Source organism: Zosterops lateralis (assembly GCF_965231275.1).
Source record: "Zosterops lateralis genome assembly, chromosome: 12".
In the NCBI taxonomy this organism is placed as follows: domain Eukaryota; kingdom Metazoa; phylum Chordata; class Aves; order Passeriformes; family Zosteropidae; genus Zosterops; species Zosterops lateralis.
This window is the reverse complement of record NC_139772.1, coordinates 15,958,191-15,977,389: the sequence shown is the minus strand read 5'-3', so window position 1 is coordinate 15,977,389 and position 19,199 is coordinate 15,958,191.

Sequence of the window (19,199 nt, the reverse complement as noted above, 5' to 3'; positions counted from 1 at the left end):
GAAATAGATTGAAGTCAGTGCAGATGTATCTTCCAGTTCATTTTACATTTGGTGTGGAGTGGTGAAAATGAGCATTCAGGCATATGTACACATCTTAGTTTAGAATTTGAATATTTGGGGTTGCATCGTGTATATATGATTTTAATGCAGTCATTTATGTGCAGACTTTGGCATGGATTATTTTAATAGGTTGCAATAATGGGATGACTTCAAATAGAAAAATTAAATTTGGTATTCTTAAAAAACTTGGCATGATTGTTCATCTATTAAAAGTAATAATTCACTTACAGGCAAGGAGTGCAAGAAATAAATTGGTGCATACATTTTTGTTAGTTTCTTTGTATTTTATGCATTGTAAAAAATTTATATGAAGATAAACTACAATTAAATTTGTTTTTTCTCAGTTTCTAAACACATAAAATGAACTTTAGCTGGTCTATGCTCTTGTAGTCAAAGTACTTTTTTGTAATGTTAGTGGGATGTGACCTTAAATGTGAGTGTTTCTGTGGTTCCTGATGGTAAACAATATCCTCTCATCAATATGCTTGAAACTGATGAAAGCAGTTGGTCTATAAGTGCAAATTCTGCTTTGCAGAAATATTTTCCATCTTTTTGCTGAAATGACTTTCCTGAAATGTGATAGATTTCTGTTTACGTACACCTTTCCATTGACTTAGGTGTGCTTTGGATTGTATCCAAGAATATACTCTTTTTTTCAATGAGAAATCTGGTTCTAGTTTAAGGCAGCAGTACTGTGGAGAATCTTTTTTCCTTCCTAAGATGTTCATACCCAGCCCCTAAGAGTGGGTGCAGTGTGTGGATAATTGCCCATGGCAGATCCCTCTGACTTTCCACACCTTTATTTCCCCTGTGTGAGAGCAGACAAAGCATCTGAGGTTATGTCCTGAGTGTGTGATTGGGTCTGGTACTGAGGTTCCAAACTCCCACTCCTCTAGGCCATGCTCCCACCAATGGCCACAGTGAGAATGATGAAGTATAAAACCAAAGAAAGGGGCTTGAGCACCAAACACTTCCCCGGAACAGGGAAAAAATCTTGAGGAGGGAAGCAGAGGCCGGGAGTGGGTACTGAGGGATTGCCAAGCAGAGCAATGGAGGTTTGGTACCTGCATTGCCTCTTTACCACTGCATTAAAAATTACACACTGCAGACTGCAATTACTTGTTCTGTGTAGCTGAGGGCCAGCATTTTGGTGAGGGAGTGATCTTTGCCCAAATGCAGGTGTGCATAGATTTTGACATGTGGAACCGTAATATAGAAACCAGTGTGCAATTTCTGCACAGAGAAGTGTAGAAAGATGTGGGTGTAGGATTGTGAGGTCTGGCTAACCAGCACTACCTAAATTGTTTATCTTTGCTGCAAAGGTATCTGGGTTCTGTGGCTGAACTTGATACCACAAAGTTAAGGTCAGCAGCTCAGACTTTTTGTAATTACTTCTGCTTAACGTGGCTATTAAGACTTGCCTGTGCAGCTGCTACTGTGGGACCTCTGGGCAGAAGTCTTCAAAACTAAGTTCAAAGCTATTAAAATTATTTTTTTGAGACACTGTGCATGCAGGCTCACGTGGTAGTGCATCTATGTTACATATCATTGAGAAATGAAAGAACTGTACAGGTATCTATAATTTTCAAATGGAAGGAATGACTCTGATGTCACGATATTTCTGAAGCTGGACTTTCAAACCTGTGACTATTTTTAGTCAGATCCTGTTCTGCCATCCTCAACTCCTCAGTGTAGCTCAGCCTCTGAGCATAATGAACCTATTAGTATTTTATGAATTGAACTCTTTTTCTCCTGGGGGAGGGAGGGCCTCCTGAGTATGTTAAGCAAAGCAGAATTCATATGAATCATATGGCTGAATTACAGTACATCTACTTATGCCCTTGAACTTTATGATCTGCTGCAAAAGGCATGAGCATTGTCAAGGTATGGAAAAGGCAGGGTCTGGGATCAGCACTCAATATGTCAAACATTAATTGAGGTTGAAGAAATGCAAGTTTGTTGTGGAAACAAAGGGAAACACAGAACAAAGTCTGCTGGAACTCAAGTCCCTGAGATAATCAGGAGTCCTGCTTTGAGAATCTTATAATCACCTTCCAAAACATATTGGCTAAAAGTTCTCTGGCATTTTTTCTTTATTTCAAATTCTGTTTGGAAAGTCTAGGCTCTATTTACCTTTAAATTGGACACATATTCACAAGATGGATTTGAAACTATGAAGCTTAATTATATTGCTTTGGATTTTCAGTTTTAATGAATAAGACTTCTTTAATGGCTGAAGATAGAGCTTGATACTTCTTGTATTGTACTGTTTTTACCCCTGTGGTGGTTTTTGTTTTTTTTTTTTTTTTTTTTTTTTTTTTTTTTTTTTTTTTTTTTTTTGTGTGTGTGTGTGTGTGTGTGTGTGTTGTGGTGTTGTGTTTGTTGTTTTGGTGTTTTGGGGTTTTTTTGACTTGGGTTCCTGTTACTGCTAAATCAAATTCTCTGCAGCTGCTTTGGCAGAGGACTTTGGCTGTTTCGAGGACTTCGGTTTTAGCCACATCCTTTTTGTTATCATATTTTGAGGCATAAGATATACTTGGGATTTTTTTTGTATGTGACTTCTGGAATTTTAACATTTTAAACGATATGTGTTCTTGAGTCTGAAGGACTGATTTTTTTTTTTATATATATATTTTTTTATCCAGAGCCTTTAACTTCCTTACCTTTTATTTACACAACATTGTGCACGTAATTTACAGATTCAAATGGTAATAAAAAATGCTGGTTTTGCTAGACAAAGCAGCTTAAAATTTGCACCCTCATTCATATATCAGCGTGGCACATTAAATGAGTGGCTCCAAATTCTGCTGGAGTAGAAGCCTGGTAAAGCACAGGAACTTTAAAAGTGCACGTATGTTTTCTTAAATCTGCACAACACGACACGCTGTGAAGACAGCATTCAGCTGCATTTGCTCAGAGAGCACACTGATAGACAGATGGGCTTTGAGAACAGAAGTGACAAATGTCATAAATTTCTCTTAAAGAAAAGTGCTATCATTTCTGCTACTTGCTTACATATGTTTTCAAGCATGACTGTCTTAAGTGTTGCTAAGTTACATCGCACTGATAATTCAGTTGCACCTTGGGGTTTTCAAGGAAGGGTTAAATTCGACAAGAATTCTGTTAGTCTGAGTTTTCCTACTGATTTGCACTCAGTTGATGCAGTCAAAGCAAGATTGTTCCAGTGGCCTTGCTCACTGGACAGATAATTACACTCTGAAAGAATACAGGTTGTCATGGTTTGTTTGCTCTGTTTGGTTTTTTCTTAGTTTTCAATTGGAGCAGATTGCTGTGAGTGTCTGTTTTGAGAAGGTTTTTCTGAGCACAAGTATAAACAGGCCCTTTTTTAGATTGTTCTCACTTGCTATGAACTCCTCCTGGCTCAGGAAGTTGATCACTTTTCTCCTGACTGTTCCCAGAGAGCATTGTAAAATATGCTAATGAGATCTTGCCTACTCAGTTGTATTTGCTCTGGGTTTCCTTTGTTAGAGGAGACCTTTATCAGAGACCAAAAAGAAAAAAAATGCAAGGAAACACCTCCCTTGTGTATCTTCTCCCATTTCATAACCTCAAATATTAACAATTGAATTTCTCTTGAACTTGTAAACCACCTGACCAAGTGCTGCCTCCTGCCATGTAGGAGGGGAGCAAACAATGGAGATGGTCCTGAAATGAATTTTCCTTCAGGAAAGAGCAGGTGGAAGGTTACTCAGGCTGGCTGAACTTGCCCAAGCCTTCTGCTGGCTACCACTCCTGAATGAAGGCTTGGGATTATGCAGCTGCACGTGTGTGTACTCACTCTGGTTGTGTTTAAAGTAGGGTTCCCATCTGGAACTGTCTGGTTATTTGTTCACTCCTGAGCCTGTAAACTTGTGGTGATGTGATGGATCTTCCTATTCACACTGAGGAGTGCATTAACTTTTCAAACTGAGAAATATTTTCTCCCTCTGACTAGCAGTGTTTACTGCGTTTCTAAAGTTGGTTTGATAGGAGAATGTAGAGAAGTGCCCACCTAAACCAAGTGACACTCAGGGAATGTTATGAATCCAGGCAATTGAGCTGTGACAAGTAAAAGTGAGAATTATTTCACTTTCCTTTGCCTGAAGCATGCACAGGTTAAACAGCCAGCTTAGATGCTTCTAGTGATCATTACCCCTTTGTTTCTTCAGTGAACAGTGCCTTGAATGTGTACAACTTCCACAGGAGATAATATGGGATACCTGAATTTGACTCTGCTCTCAAATTTGTGATTGAGTACTAATGTTAGTATGAGACATGGGGAAGAAATGGTATGTAGCCTGTGCTCATTAAGAGTAATTTTCAAATGTAAAGTGTATGATTATGACAGTGATTTGTCACAGAGTAGAGATTTGGAAAAATAAAGAGCATTTGTTAGTATGCTTTGGAATTATTTTTAAAAATAATTTTGAAACTATAGTGTGGTCAGATAATTACTGCTAACCTTGGAAGCATTGCCAAATATAATGGCATATTACTTAGGGCATAGTTATTACTTAGGAATAGTTTTAGTAAGGAATCCAGGGGCTTTCCATAGCTATTTACTGATCACAAAAGATAACTGAGAAATGGAAAACTGTAAATGTGCAGGAAACGTGTTCAAATACAGTCCTCATCTTCTTTCTCTTAAAATTGGTCCTGTGGTGGTATATGCAATGTATGATCCTGTGGGATAATTAATAGCCCTGATGTGCAGGGAATAACCAAATTACTTGGTCCAGCATGGCTGTGATGTAGGTTGTGTGAGATGCTTATAGTCCTTGCAAGGGAAATATATTTAATGCAGAATGTTTCTCATTTTAGGTGTGGTGTTCACTGGGGTTTTTCCTCAGTAAAAGGCAGTATTGGCCAGCAGGTAACAGTAGTGTATCTGACCTTGGTGTAAGTTAATTGTAGCTTCTGCTAAGGTGCTATCTGCATGGGTAGCTTTCTTTTTTTTTTTTTTGGTTGAGATTTTTTTGTTGTTGTGCAAGTGTGGAAGGCAAAAAGCTCAGGCGATGACATTACTGTCACCTGCTTAAAACAGTATGAAGTTCTTCAAGAATCGGTATAATCTCCAGGGCTCACTGTTTTCCATGAAAGCATTTATTTCAGTCAAAATACTTCACGTTCCTCTCTACACAGATTTCAAGAAAAGTTAAAAACATGCCATTTTAAAGGTAAACCTTTCTTTGCAGATATATCTGCTTTTAAGTAGATTGTGCCATTGTGGAATGAAATCACAAACGTTATTAGGTACATAAGATTTACATGGAAGGTAAATAAACTGAGATGCTTCTAATAAAAGTTGTAATTGAAACTTTTAGATTGGCGAACAAGACTTTCTGTTCACCTTCTTGATTTTTAATTCATTGTTTTATCTAGCATCTTCCTCAGAAACCTACCCTTTAATGCTGTTTAAATTAAAACCAAGATAACATCTACCTTCCCCTCCCTACTTTATTTTATTTTATGTGTGATTTGCCCTCTCAGAGCAAAGGGAAACAATCTTGCCCATCTGCTTGTAAAAGCATGATGAATCTTTTGAATATGCGAACACAGAGATCTGTTGTTCAAGATGTCATGTTTCTCCCTCTGTTGTTAGCTGGGAGACAACACGGAATACCCTGATTTACCTGTGTAATCCCAGTGTGTCTCAGGTGCCAGGACTTGCTGTTGAGATCAGCATGTCTCCTGTCAGAAGTGGTTGGAGTGAGACAGGGACGGCACGACCACTGGGCGCAAAAAGCTACAGAGGTCAGGTTTCAAGGACAGCCAGCGTGGCAGTGATGTGGCAGTGACAAGTTGTCAAGAGAGCAAATATGAAAGCGGGGTTTGGGAGGGAGGGAGAAGGAAAAAATCTTGTCATTGCTGATGAAATATTCAGCGTAGCAGGTAGCAATGGGCTTGAATGGGTTGCACTCATGGGTTTGGGGATTACTGGCAGTGGAGAGGTGTCCTGGGGTTGTGAGTGCTCTTTGCTGCCCTGATGGCTCTCCACAAGAGATGCCCAGCACAAATTGCCTGCTTTAAATTTTTGATTAAATATTGCACTCCTGTTTATAGGAGCAGCAATGCCAGGCTTCGGTCATACACCTTTTAGAGCCCTGAACTGCTGGTAAGTCGTCCATATAGATCCTTGAGTGGCTATGGCGTGATGTGTCATAGAGAAATTTGGAAGGAAAACTGTAACAGCAATGCCAATTCTAAATGATCATAAATAATCGTCATTAACAACTCTGCTGTGTAATTTTGTTGGTTTGTTTTCACACACATTTAATTTTATTTTGAATTTTTCATGTTGTATTGAGTTGAAACACTTCTGTTTGTGGTTCTGTGTGCAGTATATGAGATAATGGCATACTTTATTTGTCCCTGAAACAGACCACAGTAATATGGTGACTTTATCTCCTGGCGTATTTGCAGAATTCTTGATACTGGTTTTCTTAATGGTAAGAGCTTTTCACTTCATGCGCATTATTCCTTGGATCATCAAGACTTTCCCCAGCCTGCATATGGGTACATGCACACTAATCCTGCATGTATATGCAGAATAAATGTTAATTTAAGCTTGATTAGTGTAATCTCATTAAGAATAAATACTACAAGAAGTGTGTCATGATTCCCAGTGAAGTCCTTGAAGAGCTTGCTGTAATATGAGGAAAAATGGTGTATTCCTCTGCTGCAAGTATGCCTGCATGTTCTGCTATGTGGGATTTAGCAATTTAGCAATCATAGTTCTTTTTGTTAATGAGCCCGAGTGTTCTTAAATTAGTAAACACAATCCAATGCTTTATTGTGGATATACATAGAAAAAAATGCTTTAAATTGTATATTCAATTTCTTCAGGGTGTACTTTTAACTGCCATCAGTTACTTTTTAAGTTTAACTTTTCATTTCTTTACATGAGGGAGCAGCTGTATACTTGACAACCGGTGATGCTGACGGGAGAAATAGAAAGTTCTCTTTACTATCCTGCTCTCTTCTTTCTATATAAAACAATTTAATTATTTTTTAATTCATCTGCAGCTGCTTAGGCTATAGTTGTGGTAGTAGAGGGACAGAAGGAATGAAAACAGCCTAAATCCATAGTCAATAAGTCAGTATTTAAAAATGGATAAATATTACTTTTTAGCCTTACAGAAATAGGCTTAGTTGCTTGAGAACATAGATGGAAGGAAAACCTCCTGAGGCAAAATGGTCTTGGAATGAAAAGAGAAAACCAGTTTAACTGAAAACAAAGCTATGAAAATGTTTAACGATTCAATGCAGATCTGTCTTATCGAAAAGAGCAATATAGCTGACGAATAACCTTAGCAGTTTAAATATAAAAACAGGCACAAGAAAAATGACAGGGGTCAGTGAGTGAATGAGAGGAGAGCCTGTCAGTTGGGATCTGGTCCACCTGAGGGCTGGGGAGCATCAGCATCTTTGCCACAGCCACGCTTCAACCACCGCTGGCAGCCAAACCACCGCGCCCATTTGCTGCGGGATTTTGGCACTGGATGCTCAGAGCTGCAGGCTTGCTCCCTTACTGCCATGTGCTCTCACTCCCTGCTGCTGCATGCTGCAGGTGATAGCACAAAGATATCAAAGACTTCTCAGTCAGCATCCCTCCACAGAGCCGTGGCTTCCAAGTAAAACAAACAAAAAAATAAAAGTGAGAGAGGTTTTTGAGGTGGACTAAAGTAAAAGACCCCAAATGACAAATGTTGAAAGCCAGCAGAGAAGTTGCTCAATATTGATAACCTGGGTATGTGAGGTGTTCTTTTCTCAGCATCAAGCTGGCATCTGAAGTGCCTGTAAAAGAGAATTTGGACTCTGATTTTTAAAATGCAGATTTTTTTTTTTTTTTTTTTTTTTTTTTTACTTTTAAAGTTTCCTTGGAAATGTAAATTCATGCTTCCTGTTAATGGAAGACCTTTCCAGTTACCACATTATGAAGTAGAAACATTTTCATTCCTTTCAGTTCTAGAAAAAGAGGAACTGTGAAAGACACTCACTTCCTGCTCCTGAGGAAAGCTCCTACCCCTTTGTACCCCCTCTATTTCACTGATTGTTTAGGCACCCTGTAGGAAGGGTACATTTGTGTATGTTCCTTAAAAATTCTGAGAACTACCCCTTAGTTATGACTTACACATACACTGGCCACTCAATTTTTGCTCTTAGAAGGGCTGAAATTGATTTTTTTTTTTTAATTTTAATTTTTTAAATTTTAACATTTAGAGCCTTTACACACTCTCGTTACGTACTAGGGGATATGGTGTAGTCTCTGCTCTCGTCTGAGAGTTAATGTGCTCCCAGTGCTGTTGGTTTGGCTCTTGCAGAGGAGCAGTTGAGTACCTGCAGTTTTTAGACACTCGTTCCTGACGGGTCTTGCTGTCGCCGATCCTCACCCTGTGAAGAGACTGTTCTCACAAGCTCCTTTTTCTATGAATAAGTGATCAAGTGCCAGTCAGTGCTGTCTTTAGGGTCACTTTGGAATTCAGCTTTCTGAAAGATGGCTGGTAAGGGATATTTCCATTCATATGGGAATGAAAAGTTGCTGCAGCAATCTCATGTGTATTTCTCCTGTGCCTGATGCAAGAAAAAATACTGGGGGAGACAGAAAACTCTGCTTGTGTGGAGCTTATTTACTTCTCTGTTTTTAGAAATCATGAATGTTTTGCAACCTTGTGAGTTTTACCTGAGAGAACTTACAAATCCTACTGGGTGTCTGTGTACATTTCCCAGTGACTGATCTGACATTTGTGTGGAGGAGCATGTTTTATATAATCTCCATAATTTCCTTATTTTAAGGCTCTGATTTCGTCAAGTATTTGAGCACATGCTCACTTGTGGTTGTTTTGTTTCACATCAATGAGGTGTGGTTTGTTTTTTTTTTTTTTTTTTTTTTGTTTTTTTTTTTTTTTGTTTTTTTTAACAGAGCTAAGAAAAAAATCAGAGGCCTGTAAAAATCTGAATATAAGTCTGTAGGGAATTTGACAAAACTATCATTTCACCAAATCCAGTTATTTCTCAGTGACTATTGCTCAGCTCTTGTTTGAGTCATGTCTTACAGCAAAAGACACCTTGTAGGTAAATGTGTGTCCTGGCTTGCCAAGATGCTTAAAAAAATCTCTCCTTGTCTGCCCTGTAACATTCAGTAGTGTGTATTACTAATAGAATAAAATGAAAAATGTGTTTCTTTAACACTGTCATCTCTCTCTCTGACGTGCATCTTGAGATGATTTGCCAATGCTCAGTTGTGTAAGTGGCTTACAGAGGAAAATCAGTTAGCTTCTAATATTATGCTGATGCATGGCCAGTTGCTTGAACCCATTAATGAACTAATCTCTGATCCTCTAGTAAATGGTATTCTTGCATTTGGATACTGCACATTTTGTTTCAGGTAATATCGACATTAAAAAAGAATTTTAAATGGATTAGGGCCCTTATCCTACCTTTTTCTCATATGTACTTTGTGAGAAATTAGGAAGTTTGCTATCCAAAGCAAAAATGCTGTTATATCTTTTTCTTTTTTCTGCACTAAGGCAAGATTAGTAAAATCTTCACTTTGCTTTTGGCTAACCACTGAAGCTAAATAGCATCCTCTACACACAGAATAATTTTTAAAAACAATATACCAGGACACTTGTATTAAGCACAAGGTAATTTTTCTTTATTTCCCTTTCTATCATCACTGATTATGAAAATAGTTTTGTGTAAGTACAGATTCTCTCTCCCTTATAATCAGCTACCTCCTGCCTGATTCCTTAATTAATGACATAATTCAGTGTTCTGGACATCACAATCACTTCCAGGGTAGTGAAATATGATCAGAGCTGCCTGGAATGTGTGTAGCGAACCCCCCCAGCAAAGGTCGTGCCTCTGTTGTGTTTTTCTACCCACAGAAAACAATATGCTCTCAATCTGGATGATTTTCATTTTTAGATTAAAGAATGAACAATTGAAAACCTCCAGAGAGAGAGAAAAGGTATAAAACTTCCTAGAAACAGCAAAAGCCCTGGTAATCTTTGTTCTTAAGCTGTCTCAGAAGTGTGTATCTGAGTGCCTGGCAGTGCTGCCCACTGTGGGACACAGGTGGGGAATCAAATCTCCATGTGTCAGTTGTCTCATTTTTGGTGGTGTGGGTTTTTTTTAAAATTTTTATTTTATTTTGGTATCTGACAGCTTAGGACTGAGAAGTTCCAGTATGTTTCACTTTGCAGTGCAAAACATTTATCAGCAGTTCTGTCACAGTTTAACCCCAGGTTGGCACCACCCAACTGATCCCTCCCTGCCGAGCTGGTGGGATAGGGAGAGAAGTAGGACAAGAAAATTGAGAGAGCTCATGAGTTAAGCAATGAAAGACAGTGTAAAGGGTAAAGTCAAAGCCATACACACAAGCAAAACAAGGATTTCATGCTCTAGGTGTGCAGCAGGCAGGTGTTCAACCTTCTCCAGGAAATCTGGGCTCCATCTCACACAGCAGGGACTTGGGAAGGCAAACACAGTCCTTCCCATCCTGTCCCCTCTCTCTTTCTCCTCCTTCCCCCACATTTCCAGCATGTAGGTGGGGACTCAATAATCTTAGACATCTCTTCCAACCTAAATTATTTTCTGTGGTGTTTCTATTTTCTATTTCCTTGGGTCAGTTGTGGTGAGCTGTCCCAGCTGTGTCCCCTGGCACACCCCAGCCCCACTCACTGCTTGGCTGCTGGGAGAAGCAGAAATGGTCTTACCACTGTGTGAGCCTGCCCAGCAAGAATGAAATCATCTCTATTATCAACACTGTGTGTTCAGCACAAATCCAAGCCCCAGCTCCATAGCAGCTATGAAGAGAATTAACTCTGTCCCAGCCAAAACCAGCACACTTTGCCTTGAAAGCTTTTGGTTTGTCTGTTTAAATGTCAAGGGCAGGAAAGAGAGTAGTTAGTGCTTCACTCCACAGGTATTGATGGCAACAGCTGGAAGATCTGGGGGTGTGTGTGTGGGGAAATCCAAATCCTCAAATCATTCAGTATTTCAGTGGAGTTTATCTACATCACATATATTTTCTAGAGTTTATCTTTTCTTCTGGTCTGTAGGGATGTTTCCGGTAGAGTTCCAGAATCATTTACAGCGCTCCCATAAAAATCCCCAAGTTTGTTCTGTAGTTCTGCACCTTTCAGTCTCTATCATATAGTGCTGTTGTTTCATTGCTGGTTGAGTGTGTAAATCCATGTATTTCCTCAGTGCAAAACCACCGCAGAGCTGTGCAGAGCTCCTGAGATTTGGCACTGTGAGTGCCAAGATACTTTGCATACTGTCTGAGTTTCCTTTCCTTGGGACATGCAAGATGTGCAGCTCATGTTTAAACTGCCTCTGGTTTAGGTAAATTTTTCACTTGATTCCTGTATTGATGAGTTTGCTCTAATGTCTGTTCACAAATCTAGCTGAAAAGGCACAAATTTTGTTCCAATTTGTCGTAATCCCCTAAACTTAATGCTTATTTTGATGAAGATGTAAAAGTGAATGATAGTAAACACCTCTCAGGTAAAATGCAGTGAGTTTGGAGATACGTAGCATTGACTAACTTAAAAAAGTTAGTAGGCCTGGGGAATTCCTTAGGAAATAGCTTTGCAAAATGTTTACCTGCTCTTAAAAAAAAAATAAATCTGTGTTACTATATTGGCTTTTCAACCTGAATATCCTTAATTTAATATAACTGGTGAGAACAGAAAGTGAGCAAGATTCTATAAAAGTAAATGGAAAGCTTAAAAACTTCATTTCTTCCTTTCTTGAAATAATTAGAAGTGCATTAGCCCATGGCTGGGGTGGGGTTTTTATTTCTGAGAGGGGAAAAAGAAGACTTATGGCAAATGGATTCTCTCCATGCTAGAAAAACTATTAACAATATTTCATACACTTGTTAAATAATTTCCCCATCTACATAAAATGGGGCTTTTTTTCTTCTATCTGCTCCTTTTTTTTCTGTCTACCTCAAGTCTCTGAACAGGTTTAGTTAATCACTGCTTATATCAATATGTAATTCAGATACGGTGGTTGCAAATTTTTGATTCCCATTTCTTTTGAGTTGCTTGACGAGAACTAAGTGGCTGGGGAATGGTTCTTATAAAATTATACATCGAAAGTAGTGCAGGCGCAAAGGAAATATTAATGAACATGATTGTTTTGACACATAAGAATTAGAGCATGTTTAAATATTATACATAGTGTATGAACCCCTGGCACAAAATTAGAAACGTGAGGGGTTTTTTTTTGTCTAGCAAATATAGTTCAGCTTTAAGTTCTTCTCAGACTGAAAGAAGTCAGTTTACTTAAGTCAGCTTTTGAGGCATTTTAAAGTCTCCGTTTTAGATTAAATGCAGCCAAAGAGTGCAGCACGTAAGAGTGGTTTGGTGAACTCCAACACTCTGCGATGTCTCTAAACCTATGTCTAAAAACCAGGTTAATCCACTCGAATTTACTCTATGTTCCATTTTCATGTTTATAAAATGAAATTTACTGTTCTTTTTTGGCAGTGTTAAAATTTACATTTGGTAAATTCTGTATTTTTGCCATAATATGTACTTTTTGCTCTTTTGACCATTTTTTTTTAAAATGCAAGTAACAGTAGAAATACAACTCATTTGTCTGATGTCCTAAAATAAAATGCAAAATTTACAGGGTTATAAAACCATGGGTTAGAAAAGATTTAAGGGATCTTGAGCCAGGGCTATTTTCAGTTGTTTGTATTGGGGTGCGTGGGATTTGCAGGATGTTTTATGCTAAGAGCTTTTCAAAGTGTTTGTTTAGTAATACTGTTTGTTGTGGTTTTTTCATGTTTTACAGAGTGTCCTTGTTTTAAATGGCTAGATATGATCCCAAAATTTTAATGGCCAAATGCGTCCTAGAAAGTATTAAAATATTCAGCTGTGATTGGAGCAGTCAGTGGGCTGATGAGTATATATCTTTTTACATTTGGGCTTCATGATGGAATTCTGTTTCTTAGCTTTATTAATGGAAGCTTTTGGGATTTTTAAAAAAGTATAATAGAGTTTGAGATATGGAAATGTGTGCTGGAAGGCTTGTTTTTTTAGTAGGAAACTAAATATGTCTTAAAGGATAACTTTGTTTAAATGATTGAAATTATGAATAGTATATACTTGACCTGCTTTTAAAATTACTCGTATTTTTTATAATATAATGGAATTAATGCTGCTAGTGTGTCCTATTTTTGAAAATTGGAAAAATCTAGTATGTTCATCAGTCAGCTCACACTTCTACCCATAGGCCTCTCTATGGAAAAGTGTCATCTTGGTATTTTGATCATTCCGGGGTTAGACTGGACTCTACACTGGACTGGTTCACTCAGATCTCTGAATGTCAATGCAATGTAGTTAGTAGAGATGTAAGTTCCTTGTAGAAGGTGGTCAAATAAACAAGGATGAAAGTGCAATGGAAGAATTTAAATTTCTTAGACTGCTATGCTTTTTTAAAACTTTTATTAAAGTAAATAGGAATGGTTAATCAAATATCTATTGCAAAGCCCATTGATTTTAAGTAACAGTTTCCCTTGTGTTCTGGGTCAAAGTACAGACAATTTCTAATGGTTATCCTGTATGCAAGCTCTAGTTTCAAGTTCTGCACAACCTAGGACAGCTCTGTCAGGGTTACACAGAGCTTTTGTGTGGTCTCTGCTTGTGCCTCTTGGTCTGTTGCCTCCCAAGCCCAGGTATCTGACATTCTGTTCAAGAATTTGGAGAATTTGCACAGCCAGTAGTTAAGATACTTTCTACTGGCTTGTTTGATTGCCCAGATGATTATTCAACCTTTAATAACTTGATCGGCAAGGAATTATCTTTGGAACCTTTCAAGGAGTCTGAAATTCAGCTTTCCTTGGCAGGATTTCGCTAAAGTATTGTGGGAAGAAAAACGTTTTTAGTACAAGACATGATCACTGAAATTTCCTTACTGAGTGCTGGACGGTGACAAGTGGATGTACCCAGGCCCAAAATATCTTTGTAAAATACTTTGAAATATCTTTTAAAATTAATCTTTTCATCTTCCCCTTTTGTCCATGACTGCATGTTTTGTCGGGTGAAGTTTACCAATAAATTCCACAAGAGGATGACTGATGTGTTTAAAATTAAATTTCTGGATTTTATCTTAGACTACACTCAATCTGTGTAGCAGATGCATGTCTTGAGTTTCTGGTCCTCATCAATAGTTCCAAGGACATTTTGTTGCTCAGCTCCGTGACTTTAGCTTGTAGGAGGAAAGGTGAGATGATCTTGGCTTTCACTGTAGAACAGATACCTGCACCCAGAAACTAAGTCCTCTGTAACTTATTAATTCTGTAAATTATTAGTACTTATTGTGGAGAGATAAATAGTTTTGCAGTCTCTCAGGTTCCTGCTGTTTACTTGAGATGGATGCTTCCCTGGTTTTGTTTTCCGTTTCAGCAAGCTGCTCTGGGAAGGGGAGCAGTGAGTGGACGTGCAGAGATCAGCTGAACCTGGCAGAACCTGCAGCAGGACAGGAACTTAATTCCTGCAGAAGGTGCAATCTGAAGGTGTGAACCCACCTGTGGCCTGGCCTGAGAGAACTGGTTCCTTCTCTGGTGTGCGTTCAGGCCTAGGTGAGGACAGAAGGTTTCATGGTGTTCAATCCACTGAACAAGAAATCTAAGTAAATCAATGACTCTGCTCCCTGCTGCCAGCCACGGAGGGGGCTGCATGATCCAGGGCCAGGAGAAGGGTCTGTGTGCAGCAAGGAACTTTGCTGCTGGGTTTTGAAAGCTCTTGGCCTGGTTTTCCCATTTCTGAGATAGCTCTAATCTGTTTATCTGGTATTTCTTCGCTTGACGTCATCATGGTGTTCCTTAAAGGGTATGTTTTCCCCCTTGGAAAAATAAGAAATCTTTATTTTTTTTGTCTGTAATTAAAAACCCCAAACCAAAAACCAACCAACACCAAAATCCCACAAAAAAAATCTAAACAAATACCCAAACACAGAAATAGAGTGACTCATTTATGTAGAAGTAATAATTTTTCTTTCTTTTTGATATATTTCTCCCTGTGGGGTATGTATGTGATACACGAGGTTTGGGGTGGTTTATTTTGTTGCTTACATTTGAGATAACTGCAGGCACTGATGGTAAGAGTGAAGTTTGTTTGGCTTTTGTTTACATGCTTCTTATTAAATCTATTGGCTGTTTGTTTTCGGATTGGTTTCAGTTATTTACTGTTTTTCCTAAAATGATATTTTGATGCTCTTTTTCTCTTTGCTGTTGCTCTTGATGGTTTGGTATTTATTGGAATGCAGGAATCATGGTGAGGATATTGATCTGTGTTGGTTTTTTTTTCTTTCTTTCACATGGTCATTTAGATTGAGCCATCTGCTTGCCTAATAGTGGGAATGCTGAAGAAAGACATTTTCTTTTCAGCTCACATATGAATTGTACTTTTATATAGAGGTTATTCACTTACAAATAAGAGGATTGAACTATGATTTGGTGACATTATGTATAACATCATGAAAATTAATGTTCCTCCAAAATATTTTCTTTGATGTTGGTTCTTTGTCACTGCCCCACTATGGATTCAAACTGTGGCATGTGAAGTGCATCTTTTCTGTAATCGCTGCTGCAAGTGGGCAAAGAGAAAGGACCATCTTTATTCTGCTAATTTTCTCACAGTTAATATGAGAAAAAAACTTTGATAAATGCCTTTTGTCCAAGGGTCTGAAATGCTTTGCAAGAATGGCTTTGTGCAGTGTTGTTGATTAGAATTAGGAAAGGGAGGAGGACTCATCTGGAAAGCTGCTCCATGCTGAGGACTGCACAGGAGTTCAAACAGAACCCTCACAGCCTGACTAGGCCCCACCCACTTCAGTGAACTAAAATTTATTTTAAGCAAAATTTATGTAAAATAAATAATTGAAACACTTGAAAGTCTGAAACCAATCAAATATTTTGTGTCTACTCTGATCGAATGATTAACTGGGAAAACACAGGTAGGAGATGTTGTGGTGGACGTGATTTAACCTGATCTCCATTTCATTCCTGGTAAAATGAACAGGTTCCTCTTTGCACTGGTCACAGAACTGGCCATGGGCTGTCACAGTGGGACTGCAGCAGGTTCTCCTGAGAGGTGCCACAGGCAAGTTTAATATTTATGAATTGCAGCAGGGAGTAGACAAGGCAGAGGTGGTGCTGCAGGACATTCTTGACTTCTCTAGGCTAAAACATGGAAGTTTCCTGGGTTTCTTTGAGAGTCTGGGCATAGGGAGGCTCTGTTGACATCTGTCTAAAGTAACCCCATTACCAAGCTCTAGACTTGTAATTGTCTTCTCAGGAAGAAAATTTTCCCTTTTGCAGAGGAAACCTGTGCAATTTGCCAATTGAGATGTGTTAGGTTTTGATTGTCAGGAACATCAGTAATGCTGTTAAATGAAATCCTTCATTAGTGTGACTGCTTAACATTATGGATAAATCTGGTTCACATTCAGTTTCCACCAAGCTCTGTCTTTCTTACCTGTTTACCTCTCATTATTCCCTGTGTAATTTCTAGCCCAGCACTTGGGAATGTTCTTTGGCATGCAGTGTGGTTGTCTTAAAATTCATGTTCTCTAATATCTTAGCCCTCTTGCATGATGTCTCTCAAACTCCAGATTCCCTTCTGAAGTCTCCAGTGGAAAAGGGTGGGAAAGCATGTCTAAGATTCCACTTCTGCAAATCCTTCTGCTTGTAGTTACTTCTGCAAGTAATCCCTTTGAAATCAATAGGGAACATTCCCAGCAGTAAAGTTAAAGAGTCTGAAATGTCTTACACAATAAAGCCTAAGGCTGGGAAACACTACAGAATGTTGTATGACTTCATTACAAATGGCATCACCACAAAAAAAAAAAAAAAGAAAAAAAGAAAAAAAGAAAAAAAAAAAAAAAAAAAAAAAAAAAGAAAAAAAAAAAAAAAGAAAAAGAAGCCCCATCTTAAGTAACCACTAATGAACTTATGTTCAGAAAGTGAGACAGTAAGTAATTTTGGAAACTATTTGATTTTCTAGTCTTTATTTACAATATCAACAGGGGCTTTGTTCAAGTCTCAGCTTAAGTATTTCAACTTTGAAGCAGTGCTTGTTTCAAGAGCACACGAGAAGATCAAGTTTGATTTTGACAAATCCTATGGAATGTTCTCTGCCCTCACTTATAACCTTCCATGGCCACTTCCCATCCACTGGTTTTACTTCATTCCCTCCCAACCCAATTGACAACCAGCTGTTTTGCTGGGTGTGTAGCTGTGATATCTACTGGCATTCTTTTGGATTTTTAAAAAAAATTTAAATAGGTAGAAAAGAAATATTTTACAAGTGTATGGTTTTAACTAAATATTGAAGTAAATAAGAGTACTTTGAAAAGCAGCTCTGAGTCAGGATTTCAGTAAATTCAGTTTAATCAGCAAGGCTAAATTATGTCTGGAAGCACTTTTGTAAATTTTGGTAGAAACTGCTTCCATATATCTGGAGTTAATATTTTGACCTGTTTTTTTTTTTTTTTGCAGCAACAGTACACATGTAATGTACTTTTTTTTCCTAATAATAAACTTTCAGAGGCCACAAATTTTGGTTTACGTTTTTCTCTTGAGTATAGAGTAGGCTTTTCATGCTGCTGGAGAGGAAAATATTTGGCCCAGAGTATTCATTCTGTGAAATCAGAAGTGAAAGGACAAAAATTTCTTTCCAAATCCTCAAAAGCTGAACAATGACTCAGTATAAATATCCATATGCAGTGAATGGAACCTAAAGCTTGTTGCTGAGAACATATTTTTTGATGAAAACCTACAGGTGAAAATGCAGATTTCTAGGTGGTTAAATGTGCAACAACCTGCAGTTCATGTTTGAGCCTACACATTTTCATCTTACAACTCTGAAAGAAAACCAGAGAATTTGTAAAGTACAAAGGAAAATGTTTTACTCCATTTTTAAACAGTCATTTCTATAATGCCCAGTTGACAGCCCATGGAAATATAATACTGTAAAACTGAGGTGACAGATATGTATGAATGCCACTAAATACAATTTTATAATGAAAATTTTGTCTTATGAAGGTGAAACTTTTAGATCATGTTAGAATTTTAAATTTTTTATGCCTAGCAATCAAATGACCTCTCCATATTGCCACATAAAGTATAGATTTAAAGTTAAATGATCCAGGCAGTCATTTAGCATTTTCTTAGGCCATCTTTTGCCAGTAACTAGAGTTGTTTACATGTGGTTCTGTTGTTTCTGTGTTTGTATTACTTACATTTTAAGAATTGAAGAAAGAATGACACTTTTAAAAACTGTTTTTAATAGCCTTTGTTTATTTTTTAATACGTAGTGTTCCAGGCTCTTGCTCTAATGATTTTTTTCACACTGCATTGATAATTAAATTCATTCATTTTCCTGGCGGCACAATTCTTTTTAAATAAAAAGTTATGGGTGCTAATACCTATTATGTTAAAAGTACAGAGGAGAAAAGGGCAGATCCACAGCTTTTAGTTCAAGGAGAGCCAATGGATTTTGCAAGTTACAGGTTTAAATAAAATCAGAAATCTCAAGTCTATTCTCCACACTGCAGGAATGGTGCATCTCAAAGAACTGAGTTGTTTTTCTCGTGCAATAGTGTGTGCTGTGTTTTCCCAGTAAAAACAGGAGCTGTGGGTATGTGATCCATTGCAGGATATTTATTTATAGTAATTTTAGAAATGGTGCTAAGTGTTGGTTCCCTTGGATGACTGGAAAGTGTTTGTGTGCTGCTACCCCCTCACATACACATGGTAGCAATAATCTTCACACCTCTTCCACTCCCCCTGCCAGAGTGATTTCATGTCAATACATTGGGGAAAATATTGTGAACATGTGAAACGCTGGTAACAGAAGATGCATATAATAATAATTAAAAAAAAAAATCACCCAATTCTGATCTTACTTGTTGGCTTATAAAGCCTCTGCAATTTTTATCTGTTTAATGAGATTCTAGATTTCGCAATTTTTAATTTATGCAAAAGGAGTTTACTACTTAATTACTAACAGAGAAGACATTCTTACCCTCATATTCATTTTTTTGTCATGTTTACAGAACTCGAGAAGAAAAAACATTATGTCCATTTGGTCAAACACATACTTTAATTGTATTTT